Source organism: Schistocerca gregaria, unplaced genomic scaffold, assembly GCF_023897955.1.
Source record: "Schistocerca gregaria isolate iqSchGreg1 unplaced genomic scaffold, iqSchGreg1.2 ptg000224l, whole genome shotgun sequence".
Taxonomy (NCBI): domain Eukaryota; kingdom Metazoa; phylum Arthropoda; class Insecta; order Orthoptera; family Acrididae; genus Schistocerca; species Schistocerca gregaria.
In genome coordinates, this window is record NW_026061744.1 from 6,115,669 (window position 1) to 6,131,777 (window position 16,109).

Consider the following 16,109-nt stretch of genomic DNA (forward strand, 5'->3'; position numbering starts at 1 on the left):
AATGTGACGCAATGCTTTAAGTCGATTCGATAATAAATTACGAAAACGGACGGATTTCTCAGGTTTTTACTACATATGAACACTTTTCGCATCCTCCCGTGCATCTCGGCTGCTAGTCCTCCTTTCATGCAGAATCTTAAGGTCCTAGCTCATGTCCAAGGCGCCAAAGCCAGCTAAAAAGTCAATATTCGATACATAAAACTTGAATTGTACTACTCCTTACTGGCTATTCCATCAACTTAGAAGCTTCATCTGTGTTCCGCTATGGTGATTTTAGTGCCTCCGCATACCGCAGCACGCGACATAGCTTTGCAGACGATAAGTACAACCGTTTCAGAGAGAAGAAGGGCCAATGTGACGATCTGGCTTTAAGTCGATTCGATAACAAATGACGAAAATGGACCGATTTCTCAGGTTTTTACTACATATGAACACTTTTCACATACTCCCGTGCAACGCGGCTGCTAGTCCTCCTTTCATGCAGAATCTTAAAGTCCTAGCTCATGTCCAAGGCACCAAAGCCAGCTAAAAAGTCAATATTCGATACCTAAAACTTGAATTGTACTACTCCTTACTGGCTTTTACATCAACTTAGAAGCTTCTTCTGTGTTCTACTATGGTGCTTTTAGTGTCTCCGCATATCGCAGCACGCGACATAGCTTTGCAGACGATAAGTACAACCGTTTCAGAGAGAAGAGCGGCCAATGTGACGATCTGGCTTCATGTTTATTCGATAACAAATGACGAAAACGGACGGATTTCTCAGGTTTTTACTATATATAAACACTTTTCACATACTCCCGATCAACTCGGCTGCTAGTCCTCCTTTCATGCAGAATCTTAAGGTCCTAGCTCAGGTCCAAGGCACCAAAGCCAGCTAAAAAGTCAATAATTGATACCTAAAACTTGAATTGTACTACTTCTTACTGGGTATTACATCAACTTAGAAGCTTAATCTGTGTTCTACTATGGTACTTTTAGTGTCTCCGCATACCGCAGCACGCGACATAGCTTTGCAGACGATAAGTACAACCGTTTCAGAGAGAAGAGCGGCCAATGTGACGCACTGCTTTTAGTCGATTCGTAAATAAATTACGAAAACGGACGGATTTCTCAGGTTTTTACTACATATGAACACTTTTCGCATCCTCCCGTGCAACTCGGCTGCTAGTCCTCCTTTCATGCAGAATCTTAAGGTCCTAGCTCATGTCCAAGGCACTAAAGCCAGCTAAAAAGTCAATATTCGATACCTAAAACTTGAATTGTACTACTCCTTACTGGCTATTACATCAACTTAGAAGCTTCATCTGTGTTCTACTATGGTGCTTTTAGTGTCGCCGCATACCGCAGTGCGCGACATAGCTTTGCAGACGATAAGTACAACCGTTTCAGAGAGAAGAGCGGACAATGTCACGATCTGGCTTCAAGTCGATTCGATAACAAATGACGAAAACGGATGGATTTCTCAGGTTTTTACTACATATGAACACTTTTCACATTCTCCCATGCAACTCGGCTGCTAGTCCTCCTTCCATGCAGAATCTTAAGGTCCTAGCTCATGTCCAATGTACCAAAGCCAGCTAAAATGTCAATAATCGATAAATAAAACCTGAATTGTACTACTCCTTATTGGCTATTACGTCAACTTAGAAGCTTCATCTGTTTCTACTATAGTGCTTTTAGTGTCTCCGCATACCGAATCACGCGACATAGCTTTGCAGACGATAAGTACAACCGTTTCAGAGAGAAGAGCGTCCAATGTGACGATCTGGCTTTAAGTCGATTCGATAACAAATGACGAAAACGAACGGATTTCTCGTTTTTTTACTACATATGAACACTATTCACATACTCCCGATCAACTCGGGTGCTAGTCCTCCTTTCATGCAGAATCTTAAGGTCCTAGCTCAGGTCCAGGGCACCAAAGCCAGCTAAAAAGTCAATAATCGATACCTAAAACTTGAATTGTACTACTTCTGACTGGCTATTACATCAACTTAGAAGCTTCATCTATGTTCTACTATGGTGCTTTTAGTGTTTCCGCATACCGCAGCACGCGACATAGCTTTGCAGACGATAAGTACAACCGTTTCAGAGAGAAGAGTGGCCAATGTGTCGATCTGGCTTCAAGTTGAATCGATAATAAATGACGAAAACGGACGGATTTCTCAGGTTTTTACTACATATGAACACTTTTCACATTCTCCCATGCAACTCGGCTGCTAGTCCTCCTTTCATGCAGAATCTTAAGGACATAGCTCATGTCCAAGGCACCAAAGCAAGCTAAAAAGTCAATAATCGATACCTAAAACTTGAGTTGTACTACTTCTCACTGGCTATCACATCAACTTAGAAGCTTAATCTGTGTTCTACTATGGTGCTTTTAGTGTCTCCGCATACTGCAGCACGCGACATAGCTTTGAAGACGATAAGTACAACCGTTTCAGAGAGAAGAGGGGCCAATGTGACGATCTGGCTTTAAGTCGATTCGATAACAAATGACGAAAACGGACGGATTTCTCAGGTTCTTACTACATATGAACACTTTTCGCATCCTCCCGTGCAACTCGGCTGTTAGTCCTCCTTTTATGCTGAATCTTAAGGTCCTAGCTCATGTCCAAGGCACCAAAGCCAGCTAAAAAGTCAATATTCGATACCTAAAACTTGAATTTTACTACTCCTTACTGGCTATTACATCAACTTAGAAGCTTCATCTGTGTTCTACTATGGTTCTTTTAGTGTCTCCGCATACCGCAGCACGCGACATAGTTTTGCAGACGATAAGTACAACGGTTTCAGAGAGAAGAGCGGGCAATGTGACGATCTGGCTTCAAGTTGAATCGATAACAAATGACGAAAACGGACGGATTTCTCAGGTTTTTACTACATATGAACACTTTTCACATTCTCCCATGCAACTCGGCTGCTAGTCCTCCTTTCATGCAGAATCTTAAGGACATAGCTCATGTCCAAGGCACCAAAGCCAGCTAAAAAGTCAATAATCGATATCTAAAACTTGAATTGTACTACTTCTTACTGGCTATCACATCAACTTTGAACTTCATCTGTGTTCTACTATGGTGCTTTCAGTGTCTCTGAATATTGCAGCACGCGACATAGCTTTGCAGACGATAAGTACAACCGTTTCAGAGAGAAGAGCGGCCAATGTGACGCACTGCTTTAAGTCGATTCGATAATAAATTACGAAAACGGACGGATTTCTCAGGTTTTTACTACATATGAACACTCTCCGTATCCTCCCGTGCAACTCGGCTGCTAGTCCTCCTTTCATGCAGATCTTAAGGTCCTAGCTCATGTCCAAGGCACAAAAGCCAGCTAAAAAGTCAATATTCGATACCTAAAACTTGAATTGTACTACTCCTTACTGGCTATTACATCAACTTAGAAGCTTCTTCTGTGTTCTACTATGGTGCTTTTAGTGTCTCCGCATATCGCAGCACGCGACATAGCTTTGCAGAAGATAAGTACAACCGTTTCAGAGAGAAGAGCGGCCAATGTGACGATCTGGCTTCATGTTGATTCGATAACAAATGACGAAAACGGACGGATTTCACAGGTTTTTACTACATATAAACAATTTTCACATACTCCCGATCAACTCGGCTGCTAGTCCTCCTTTCATGCAGAATCTTAAGGTCCTAGCTCAGGTCCAAGGCACCAAAGCCAGCTAAAAGTCAATAATCGATACCTAAAACTTGAATTGTACTACTTCTGACTGGCTATTACATCAACTTAGAAGCTTCATCTGTGTTCTACTATGGTGCTTTAAGTGTCTCCGCATACCGCAGCATGCGACATAGCTTTGCAGAGGATAAGTACTACCGTTTCAGAGAGAAGATGGGCCAATGTGACGATCTGGCTTTAAGTCGATTCGATAACAAATGACGAAAATGGACGGATTTCTCAGGTTTTTACTACATATGAACACTTTTCACACACTCCCGTGCAACGCGGCTGCTAGTCCTCCTTTCATGCAGAATCTTAAGGTCCTAGCTCATGTCCAAGGCACCAAAGCCATCTAAAAAGTCAATATTCGATACCTAAATCCTTAATTGTACTACTTCTTACTGGGTATTACATCAACTTTGAAGCTTCATCTGTGTTCTACTATGGTGCTTTCAGAGTCTCCGCATACCGCAGCACGCGACATAGCTTTGCAGACGATAAGTACAACCGTTTCAGAGAGAAGAGCGGCCAATGTGACGATCTGGCTTTAAGTCGATTCGATAACAAATGACGAAAACGGACGGATTTCTCAGGTTTTTACTACATATGAACACTTTTCACATTCTCCCATGCAACTCGGCTGCTAGTCCTCCTTTCATGCAGAATCATAAAGTCCTAGCTCATGTCCAAGGCAGAAAAGCCAGCTAAAAAGTCAATAATTGATACCTAAACTTGAATTGTACTACTTCTTACTGGGTATTACTTCAACTTAGAAGCTTAATCTGTGTTCTACTATGGTGCTTTTAGTGTCTCCGCATACCGCAGCACGCGACATAGCTTTGCAGACGATAAGTACAACCGTTTCAGAGAGAAAAGCGGCCAATGTGACGCACTGCTTTAAGTCGATTCGATAATAAATTACGAAAACGGACGGATTTCTCAGGTTTTTACTACATATGAACCCTTTTCGCATCCTCCCGTGCAACTCGGCTGCTAGTCCTCCTTTCATGCAGAATCTTAAGGTCCTAGCTCAGGTCCAGGGCACCAAAGCCAGCTAAAAAGTTAATAATCGATACCTAAAACTTGAATTGTACTACTTCTTACTGGCTATTACATCAACTTAGAAGCTTCATCTATGTTCTACTATGGTGCTTTTAGTGTTTCCGCATACCGCAGCACGCGACATAGCTTTGCAGACGATAAGTACAACCGTTTCAGAGAGAAGAGTGGCCAATGTGTCGATCTGGCTTTAAGTCGATTCGATAACAAATGACGAAAACGAACGGATTTCTCAGGTTTTTACTACATATGAACACTTTTAACATTCTCCCTTCCATCTCGGCTGCTAGTCCTCTTTTCGTGCAGAATCTTAAGGTCCTACCTCATGTCCAAGGCACCAAAGCCAGCAAAAAGTCAATAATCGATACCTAAAACTTGAATTATACTACTTCTTACTGGCTATTACATCAACTTAGAAGCTTAATCTGTGTTCTACTATGGTGCTTTTAGTGTCTCCGCATACCGCAGCACGCGACATAGCTTTGCAGACGATAAGTACAACCGTTTCAGAGAGAAGAGCGGGCAATGTGACGATCTGGCTTCAAGTTGAATCGATAATAAATGACGAAAACGGACGGATTTCTCAGGTTTTTACTACATATGAACACTTTTCACATTCTCCCATGCAACTCGGCTGCTAGTCCTCCTTTCATGCAGAGTCTTAAGGACATAGCTCATGTCCAAGGCACCAAAGCCAGCTAAAAAGTCAATAATCGATACCTAAAACTTGAGTTGTACTACTTCTCACTGGCTATCACATCAACTTAGAAGCTTCATCTGTGTTCTACTATGGTGCTTTTAGTGTCTCCGCATACTGCAGCACGCGACATAGCTTTGAAGACGATAAGTACAACCGTTTCAGAGAGAAGAGGGGCCAATGTGACGATCTGGCTTTAAGTCGATTCGATAACAAATGACGAAAACGGACGGATTTCTCAGGTTCTTACTACATATGAACACTTTTCGCATCCTCCCGTGCAACTCGGCTGCTAGTCCTCCTTTTATGCTGAATCTTAAGGTCCTAGCTCATGTCCAAGGCACCAAAGCCAGCTAAAAATTCAATATTCGATACCTAAAACTTGAATTGTACTACTCCTTACTGGCTATTACATCAACTTATAAGCTTCATCAGTGTTCTAATATGGTGCTTTTAGTGTCTCCGCATACCGCAGCACGCGACATAGCTTTGCAGACGATAAGTACAACCGTATCAGAGAGAAGAGCGGGCAATGTGACGATCTGGCTTCAAGTTGAATCGATAACAAATGACGAAAACGGACGGATTTCTCAGGTTTTTACTACATATGAACACTTTTCACATTCACCCATGCAACTCGGCTGCTAGTCCTCCTTTCATGCAGAATCTTAAGGACATAGCTCATGTCCAAGGCAACAAAGCCAGCTAAAAAGTCAATAATCGATATCTAAAACTTGAATTGTGCTACTTCTTATTGGCTATTACATCAACTTTGAACTTCATCTGTGTTCTACTATGGTGCTTTCAGTGTCTCTGAATACTGCAGCACGCGACATAGCTTTGCAGACGATAAGTACAACCGTTTCAGAGAGAAGAGCGGCCAATGTGACGCACTGCTTTAAGTCGATTCGATAATAAATTACGAAAACGGACGGATTTCTCAGGTTTTTACTACATATGAACACTCTCCGTATCCTCCCGTGCAACTCGGCTGCTAGTCCTCATTTCATGCAGAATCTTAAGGTCCTAGCTCATGTCCAAGGCACCAAAGCCAGCTAAAAAGTCAATATTCGATACCTAAAACTTGAATTGTACTACTCCTTACTGGCTATTACATCAACTTAGAAGCTTCTTCTGTGTTCTACTATGGTGCTTTTAGTGTCTCCGCATACCGCAGCATGCGACATAGCTTTGCAGAGGATAAGTACTACCGTTTCAGAGAGAAGATGGGCCAATGTGACGATCTGGCTTTAAGTCGATTCGATAACAAATGACGAAAATGGACGGATTTCTCAGGTTTTTACTACATATGAACACTTTTCACACACTCCCGTGCAACGCGGCTGCTAGTCCTCCTTTCATGCCGAATCTTAAGGTCCTAGCTCATGTCCAAGGCACCAAAGCCATCTAAAAAGTCAATATTCGATACCTAAATCCTTAATTGTACTACTTCTTGCTGGGTATTACATCAACTTTGAAGCTTCATCTGTGTTCTACTATGGTGCTTTCAGAGTCTCCGCATACCGCAGCACGCGACATAGCTTTGCAGACGATAAGTACAACCGTTTCAGAGAGAAGAGCGGCCAATGTGACGATCTGGCTTTAAGTCGATTCGATAACAAATGACGAAAACGGACGGATTTCTCAGGTTTTTACTACATATGAACACTTTTCACATTCTCCCATGCAACTCGGCTGCTAGTCCTCCTTTCATGCAGAATCATAAAGTCCTAGCTCATGTCCAAGGCAGAAAAGCCAGCTAAAAAGTCAATAATTGATACCTATAACTTGAATTGTACTACTTCTTACTGGGTATTACTTCAACTTAGAAGCTTAATCTGTGTTCTACTATGGTGCTTTTAGTGTCTCCGCATACCGCAGCACGCGACATAGCTTTGCAGACGATAAGTACAACCGTTTCAGAGAGAAAAGCGGCCAATGTGACGCACTGCTTTAAGTCTGTTCGATAATAAATTACGAAAACGGACGGATTTCTCAGGTTTTTACTACATATGAACACTTTTCGCATCCTCCCGTGCAACTCGGCTGCTAGTCCTCCTTTCATGCAGAATCTTAAGGTCCTAGCTCAGGTCCAGGGCACCAAAGCCAGCTAAAAAGTTAATAATCGATACCTAAAACTTGAATTGTACTACTTCTGACTGGCTATTACATCAACTTAGAAGCTTCATCTATGTTCTACTATGGTGCTTTTAGTGTTTCCGCATACCGCAGCACGCGACATAGCTTTGCAGACGATAAGTACAACCGTTTCAGAGAGAAGAGTGGCCAATGTGTCGATCTGGCTTTAAGTCGATTCGATAACAAATGACGAAAACGAACGGATTTCTCAGGTTTTTACTACATATGAACACTTTTAACATTCTCCCTTCCATCTCGGCTGCTAGCCCTCCTTTCGTGCAGAATCGTAAGGTCCTACCTCATGTCCAAGGCACCAAAGCCAGCTAAAAAGTCAATAATCGATACCTAAAACTTGAGTTGTACTACTTCTCACTGGCTATCACATCAACTTAGAAGCTTCATCTGTGTTCTACTATGGTGCTTTCAGTGTCTCCGCATACTGCAGCACGCGACATAGCTTTGAAGACGATAAGTACAACCGTTTCAGAGAGAAGAGGGGCCAATGTGACGATCTGGCTTTAAGTCGATTCGATAACAAATGACGAAAACGGACGGATTTCTCAGGTTCTTACTACATATGAACACTTTTCGCATCCTCCCGTGCAACTCGGCTGCTAGTCCTCCTTTTATGCTGAATCTTAAGGTCCTAGCTCATGTCCAAGGCACCAAAGCCAGCTAAAAATTCAATATTCGATACCTAAAACTTGAATTGTACTACTCCTTACTGGCTATTACATCAACTTATAAGCTTCATCAGTGTTCTAATATGGTGCTTTTAGTGTCTCCGCATACCGCAGCACGCGACATAGCTTTGCAGACGATAAGTACAACCGTATCAGAGAGAAGAGCGGGCAATGTGACGATCTGGCTTCAAGTTGAATCGATAACAAATGACGAAAACGGACGGATTTCTCAGGTTTTTACTACATATGAACACTTTTCACATTCTCCCATGCAACTCGGCTGCTAGTCCTCCTTTCATGCAGAATCTTAAGGACATAGCTCATGTCCAAGGCACCAAAGCCAGCTAAAAAGTCAATAATCGATATCTAAAACTTGAATTGTACTACTTCTTATTGGCTATTACATCAACTTTGAACTTCATCTGTGTTCTACTATGGTGCTTTCAGTGTCTCTGAATACTGCAGCACGCGACATAGCTTTGCAGACGATAAGTACAACCGTTTCAGAGAGAAGAGCGGCCAATGTGACGCACTGCTTTAAGTCGATTCGATAATAAATTACGAAAACGGACGGATTTCTCAGGTTTTTACTGCATATGAACACTTTTCGCATCCTCGCGTGCAACTCGGCTGCTAGTCCTCCTTTCATGCAGAATCTTAAGGTCCTAGCTCATGTCCAAGGCACCAAAGCCAGCTAAAAAGTCAATATTCGATACCTAAAACTTGAATTGTACTACTCCTTACTGGCTATTACATCAACTTAGAAGCTTCTTCTGTGTTCTACTATGGTGCTTTTAGTGTCTCCGCATATCGCAGCATGCGACATAGCTTTGCAGACGATAAGTACAACCGTTTCAGAGAGAAGAGCGGCCAATGTGACGATCTGGCTTCATGTTGATTCGATAACAAATGACGAAAACGGACGGATTTCTCAGGTTTTTACTACATATAAACAATTTTCACATACTCCCGATCAACTCGGCTGCTAGTCCTCCTTTCATGCAGAATCTTAAGGTCCTAGCTCAGGTCCAAGGCACCAAAGCCAGCTAAAAGTCAATAATCGATACCTAAAACTTGAATTGTACTACTTCTGACTGGCTATTACATCAACTTAGAAGCTTCATCTGTGTTCTACTATGGTGCTTTAAGTGTCTCCGCATACCGCAGCATGCGACATAGCTTTGCAGAGGATAAGTACTACCGTTTCAGAGAGAAGATGGGCCAATGTGACGATCTGGCTTTAAGTCGATTCGATAACAAATGACGAAAATGGACGGATTTCTCAGGTTTTTACTACATATGAACACTTTTCACACACCCTCGTGCAACGCGGCTGCTAGTCCTCCTTTCATGCAGAATCTTAAGGTCCTAGCTCATGGCCAAGGCACCAAAGCCATCTAAAAAGTCAATATTCGATACCTAAATCTTGAATTGTACTACTTCTTACTGGGTATTACATCAACTTTGAAGCTTCATCTGTGTTCTACTATGGTGCTTTCAGAGTCTCCGCATACCGCAGCACGCGACATAGCTTTGCAGACGATAAGTACAACCGTTTCAGAGAGAAGAGCGGCCAATGTGACGATCTGGCTTTAAGTCGATTCGATAATAAATTACGAAAACGGAAGGATTTCTCAGGTTTTTACTACATATGAACACTTTTAACATAGTCCCTTGCAACTCGGCTGCTAGTCCTCCTTTCATGCAGAATCTTAAGGTCCTAGCTCATGTCCAAGGCACCAAAGCCAGCAAAAAGTCCATAATCGATACCTAAAACCTGAATTGTACTACTTCTTACTATCTATTACATAAACTTAGAAGCTTAATCTGTGTTCTACTACGGTGCTTTTAGTGTCTCCGCATACCACAGCACGCGACATAGTTTTGCAGACGATAAGTACAACCGTTTCAGAGAGAAGAGCGGCCAATGTGATGCACTGCTTTAAGTCGATTCGATAATAAATTACGAAAACGGACGGATTTCTCAGGTTTTTACTACATATGAACACTTTTCGCATCCTCCCGTGCAACTCGGCTGCTAGTCCTCCTTTCATGCAGAATCTTAAGGTCCTAGCTCATGTCCAAGGCACCAAAGCCAGCTAAAAAGTCAATATTCGATACCTAAAACTTGAATTGTACTACTCCTTACTGGCTATTACATCAACTTAGAAGCTTCATCTGTGTGCTACTATGGTGCTTTTAGCGTCTCCGCATATCGCAGCACGCGACATAGCTTTGCAGACGATAAGTACAACCGTTTCAGAGAGAAGAGCGGACAATGTCACGATCTGGCTTCAAGTCGATTCGATAACAAATGACGAAAACGGATGGATTTCTCAGGTTTTTACTACATATGAACACTTTTCACATTCTCCCATGCAACTCGGCTGCTAGTCCTCCTTCCATGCAGAATCTTAAGGTCCTAGCTCATGTCCAATGTACCAAAGCCAGCTAAAATGTCAATAATCGATAAATAAAACTTGAATTGTACTACCCCTTATTGGCTATTACGCCAACTTAGAAGCTTCATCTGTGTTCTACTATAGTGCTTTTAGTGTCTCCGCATACCGAAGCACGCGAAATTGCTTTGCAGACGATAAGTACAACCGTTTCAGAGAGAAGAGCGTCCAATGTGACGATCTGGCTTTAAGTCGATTCGATAACAAATGACGAAAACGAACGGATTTCTCAGGTTTTTACTACATATGAACACTTTTCACACTCTCTCGATCAACTCGGCTGCTAGTCCTCCTTTCATGCAGAATCTTAAGGTCCTAGCTCAGGTCCAGGGCACCAAAGCCAGCTAAAAAGTCAATAATCGATACCTAAAACTTGAATTGCACTACTTCTGACTGGCTATTACATCAACTTAGAAGCTTCATCTATGTTCTACTATGGTGCTTTTAGTGTCTCCGCATACCGCAGCACGCGACATAGCTTTGCAGACGATAAGTACAACCGTTTCAGAGAGAAGAGTGGCCAATGTGTCGATCTGGCTTCAAGTCGATTCGATAACAAATGACGAAAACGAACGGATTTCTCAGGTTTTTACTACATATGAACACTTTTAACATTCTCCCTTCCAACTCGGCTGCTAGCCCTCCTTTCGTGCAGAATCTTAAGGTCCTACCTCATGTCCAAGGCACCAAAGCCAGCAAAAAGTCAATAATCGATACCTAAAACTTGAATTATACTACTTCTTACTGGCTATTACATCAACTTAGAAGCTTAATCTGTGTTCTACTATGGTGCTTTTAGTGTCTATGCATACCGCAGCACGCGACATAGCTTTGCAGACGATAAGTACAACCGCTTCAGAGAGAAGAGCGGCCAATGTGACGATCTGGCTTTAAGTCGATTCGATAACAAATGACGAAAACGGATGGATTTCTCAGGTTTTTACTACATATGAACACTTTTCACATTCTCCCATGCAACTCGGCTGCTAGTCCTCCTTTCATGCAGAATCATAAGGACCTAGCTCATGCCAAAGGCACCAAAGCCAGCTAAAAAGTCAATAATCGATACCTAAAACTTGAATTGTACTTCTTCTTACTTGCTATTACATCAACTTAGAAGCTTCATCTGTGTTCTACTATGGTGCTTTTAGTGTCTCCGCATACCGCAGCACGCGACATAGCTGTGCAGACGATAAGTACAACCGTTTCAGAGAGAAGAGCGGCCAATGTGACGATCTGGCTTTAAGTTGATTCGATAACAAATGACGAAAATGGACGGATTTCTCAGGTTTTTACTACATATGAACACTTTTCACATACTCCCGTGCAACGCGGCTGCTAGTCCTCCTTTCATGCGGAATCTTAAGGTCCTAGCTCATGTCCAAGGCACCAAAGCCAGCTACAAAGTCAATAATCGATACCTAAAACTTGAGTTGTACTACTTCTTACTGGCTATTACATCAACGTTGAAGCTTAATCTTTGTTCTACTATGGTGCTTTTAGTGTCTCCGCATACCGCAGCACGCGACATAGCTTTGCAGACGATAAGTACAAGCGTTTCAGAGAGAAGAGCGGCCAATGTGACGCACTGCTTTAAGTCGATTCGATAATTAATTACGAAAACGGACGGATTTCTCAGGTTTTTACTACATATGAACACTTTTCGCATCCTCCCGTGCAACTCGGCTGCTAGTCCTCCTTTCATGCCGAATCTTAAGGTCCTAGCTGATATCCAAGGCACCAAAGCCAGCTAAAAAGTCAAAAATCGATACCTAAATCTTGAATTGTACTACTTCTTACTGGCTATTACATCAACTTTGAAGTTTCATCTGTGTTCTACTATGGTGCTTTCAGTGTCTCCGCATCCCGCAGCACGCGTCATAGCTTTGCAGACGATAAGTACAACCGTTTCACAGAGAAGAGCGCCCAACGTGACGATCTAGCTTTAAGTCGATTCGATAACAAATGACGAAAACGGACGGATTTCTAAGGTTTTACTACATATGAACACTTTTCACATTCTCCCATACAACTCGGCTGCTAGTCCTCCTTTCATGCAGAATCATAAGGTCCTAGCTCATGTCCAAGGCACAAAAGCCAGCTAAAAAGTCAATATTCGACACCTAAAACTTGAATTGTACTACTTCTTACTGGCTATTACATCAACTTAGAAGCTTCATCTGTGTTCTACTATGGTGCTTTTAGTGTTTCCCCATACCGCAGCACGCGACAAAGCTGTGCAGACGATAAGTACAACCGTTTCAGAGAGAAGAGCGGCCAATGTGACGATCTGGCTTTAAGTCGATTCGATAACAAATGACGAAAATGGACGGATTTCTCAGGTTTTTACTACATATGAACACTTTTCACATACTCCCGTGCAACGCGGCTGCTACTGCTCCTTTCATGCGGAATCTTAAGGTCCTAGCTCATGTCCAAGGCACAAAAGCCAGCTAAAAAGTCAATAACCAATACCTAAAACTTGAGTTGTACTACTTCTCACTGGCTATCACATCAACTTAGAAACTTCATCTGTGTTCTACTATGGTGCTTTTAGTGTCTCCGCATACTGCAGCACGCGACATAGCTTTGCAGACGATAAGTACAACCGTTTCAGAGAGAAGAGCGGCCAATGTGACGATCTGGCTTTAAGTCGATTCGATAACAAATGACGAAAACGGACGGATTTCTCAGGCTTTTACTACATATGAACACTTTTCACATTCTCCCGTGCAACTCGGCTGCTAGTCCTCCTTTCATGCAGAATCGTAAGGTCCTAGCTCATATCCAAGGCACCAAAGCCAGCTAAAAAGTCAATAATCGATACCTAAAACTTGAATTGTACTACTTCTTACTATCTATTACATCAACTTAGAAGCTTAATCTGTGTTATACTATGGTGCTTTTAGTGTCTCCGCATACTGCAGCACGCGACATAGCTTTGAAGACGATAAGTACAACCGTTTCAGAGAGAAGAGCAGCCAATGTGACGCACTGCTTTAAGTCGATTCGATAATAAATTACGAAAACGGAAGGATTTCACAGGTTTTTACTACATATGAACACTTTTCACATACTCCCGTGCAACGCGGCTGCTACTCCTCCTTTCATGCGGAGTCTTAAGGTCCTAGCTCATGTCCAAGGCACAAAAGCCAGATAAAAAGTCAATATTGGATACCTAAAACTTGAGTTGTACTACTTCTCACTGGCTATCACATCAACTTAGAAGCTTCATCTGTGTTCTACTATGGTGCTTTTAGTGTCTCCGCATATTGCAGCACGCGAAATAGCTTTGCAGACGATAAGTACAACCGTTTCAGCGAGGAGAGGGGCCAATGTGACGATCTGGCTTTAAGTCGATTCGATAACAAATGACGAAAACGGACGGATTTCTCAGGCTTTTACTACATATGAACACTTTTCACATTCTCCCGTGCAACTCGGCTGCTAGTCCTCCTTTCATGCAGAATCGTAAGGTCCTAGCTCTTGAGCAAGGCACAAAACCCAGCAAAAAAGTCATTAATCGATACATAAATCTTGAATTGTACTACTTCTTACTGGCTATTACATCAACTTTGAAGCTTCATCTGTGTTCTACTATGGTGCTTTTAGTGTCTCCGCATACCGCAGCACGCGACATAGCTTTGCAGACGATAAGTACAACCGTTTCAGAGAGAAGAGCGGCCAATGTGACGCACTGCTTTAAGTCGATTCGATAATAAATTACGAAAACGGACGGATTTCTCAGGTTTTTACTACATATGAACACTTTTCGCATCCTCGAGTGCAACTCGGCTGCTAGTCCTCCTTTCATGCAGAATCATAAGGTCCTAGCTCATGTCCAAGGCACCAAAGCCAGCTAAAAAGTCAATCGATACCGAAAACTTGAATTGTACTACTTCTTACTGGCTATTACATCAACTTAGAAGCTTCATCTGTGTTCCACTATGGTGATTTTAGTGTCTCCGCATACCGCAGCACGCGACATAGCTTTGCAGACGATAAGTACAACCGTTTCAGAGAGGAGAGCGACCAATGTGACGATCTGGCTTTGAGTCGATTCGATAACAAATGACGAAAACGAACGGATTTCTCAGGTTTTTAATACATATGAACACTTTTCACATTCTCCCGTGCAACTCGGCTGCTAGTCCTCGTTTCATGCAGAATCTTAAGGCCCCAGCTCATGTCCAAGGCACCAAAGAAGGGTAAAAAGTCAATAATCGATACCGAAAACTTGAATTGTACTGCTTCTTACTGGCTATTACATCAACATTGAAGCTTCATCTGTGTTCTACTATGGTGCTTTTAGTGTCTCCACATACCGCAGCACGCGACATAGCTTTGCAGACGATAAGTACAACCGTTTCAGAGAGAAGAGCGGCCAATGTGACGATCTGGCTTTAAGTCGATTCGATTTTAAATGACGAAAACGGACGGATTTCTAAGGTTTTTACTACATATGAACACTTTTTACATTCTCCCGTTTAACTCGGCTGCTAGTCCTACTTTCATGCAGAATCGTAAGGTCCTAGCTCATGTCCAAGGCACCAAAGCTAGCAAAAAAGTCATTAATCGATACCTAAATCTTGAATTGTACTACTTCTTACTAGCTATTACATCAACTTTGAAGCTTCATCTGTGTTCTACTATGGTGCTTTTAGTGTCTCCGCATACCGCAGCACGCGACATAGCTTTGCAGACGATAAGTACAACCGTTTCAGAGAGAAGAGCGGCCAATGTGACGATCTGGCCTTAAGTCGATTCGATAATAAATGACGAAAACGGACGGATTTCTAAGGTTTTTACTACATATGAACACTTTTTACATTCTCCCGTTTAACTCGGCTGCTAGTCCTACTTTCATGCAGAATCGTAAGGTCCTAGATCATGTCAAAGGCACCAAAGCCAGCAAAAAAGTCAATAATCGATACCTAAATCTTGAATTGTACTACTTCTTACTGGCTATTACATCAACTTAGAAGCTTCATCTGTGTTCTACTATAGTGCTTTTAGTGTCTCCGCATACCGAAGCACGCGACATTGCTTTGCAGACGATAAGTACAACCGTTTCAGAGAGAAGAGCGTCGAATGTGACGATCTGGCTTTAAGTCGATTCGATAACAAATGACGAAAACGAACGGATTTCTCAGGTTTTTACTACATATGAACACTTTTAACATTCTCCCTTCCAACTCGGCTGCTAGCCCTCCTTTCGTGCAGAATCTTAAGGTCCTACCTCATGTCCAAGGCACCAAAGCCAGCTAAAAAGTCAATAATCGATACCTAAAACTTGAATTGTACTTCTTCTTACTTGCTATTACATCAACTTAGAAGCTTCGTCTGTGTTCTACTATGGTGCTTTTAGTGTCTCCGCATACCGCA